The sequence below is a fragment of the Meleagris gallopavo genome, assembly GCF_000146605.3.
Source record: "Meleagris gallopavo isolate NT-WF06-2002-E0010 breed Aviagen turkey brand Nicholas breeding stock chromosome 4 unlocalized genomic scaffold, Turkey_5.1 Chr4_random_7180001831695, whole genome shotgun sequence".
NCBI classification, from domain to species: Eukaryota; Metazoa; Chordata; class Aves; order Galliformes; family Phasianidae; genus Meleagris; species Meleagris gallopavo.
Genome location: NW_011094751.1, coordinates 1 through 895, shown reverse-complemented (window position 1 = coordinate 895; position 895 = coordinate 1). Strand labels below are relative to the sequence as shown.

The 895-nt window shown below is 40.6% G+C and overlaps 1 long non-coding RNA gene across 1 annotated transcript; it reads left to right on the top strand.

Moving 5' to 3' along the window:
* On the top strand, nucleotides 1–889 carry LOC104915440. The gene is made up of 3 exons (XR_796356.1): nucleotides 1–23; nucleotides 548–642; nucleotides 741–889. It is a non-coding gene; the product is annotated as an uncharacterized LOC104915440 (long non-coding RNA).
* Nucleotides 890–895: the final 6 nt, after the last annotated feature.

Here is an 895-nt window from a genome sequence, read left to right as displayed (position 1 = left end):
GGGCAGCTACAGCATCACAAAAGGTACGAAACCTTAAGAAAAAGACGCTATCAAAGTGCGTACAAAAATCCCATCGAACATGAGAAAAGTACTCACTTTGTATTATTCCTGAGGCAGAGGTGATCACATATGCGAGCGGCATTACTAATCTAATTTGAACAGCAGTCTTGTGTTTTGAATGTGTCATCACCAAACTGATGCATATTTGATTAAATGCCACTTTCTGAAAGCACGATGACCTGACAGCACAGGTTTGTTTACGAAAACAAAGTGGATGCGACATGATAGATTCCAGTGAGAGAAGAGATCATTCCCTGCTGGCAGTCCGCTCTTAAATGGGTCTAGGAGAGGTGGAGCCAGGCTCCACCCCTTCCTGCAGCACAGGTGAACTGCCTTCACCTGTGCTCCTGTGGCTGACTCATTGCTCACTTCAGGTGAGTAATCAGAGTTTCAGGCCGTGATTCAGTAGCCCCATACAAGCTGTACTGTTGTTTTGATCTTAGTAAAAAAAAAAAGTAAGAAAATATCTGCTTCTTTTAAACTGCAGCTCAGCACGTTAACTACATGGAAGAAAAAGGCTACTTCTCTCAAGGAACTAGAAAATATTTAAGATGAAATAATAATATTGACACCATATTGGAGGTAAGAAGCTAGCTGGAGAAACTTGGAATTGTACCATTAAAATCAAGTGCATCGCAAGGATTGTAAAACTTCATCTATATATTTTATGTTTCACTCAGGTAACAAAGAAGGCTGGTTGAAGTTACATACCGTCTCTGTTTGCGGTGGAATCAGAAGAATGCTATCTGATGCAATTCAAGTCCTTTAATGCAGCAGATGAAACAGTCTGATACAGTGCTGTGGCGTGTTATCGGTTGTAGTCTTATAAAAAATT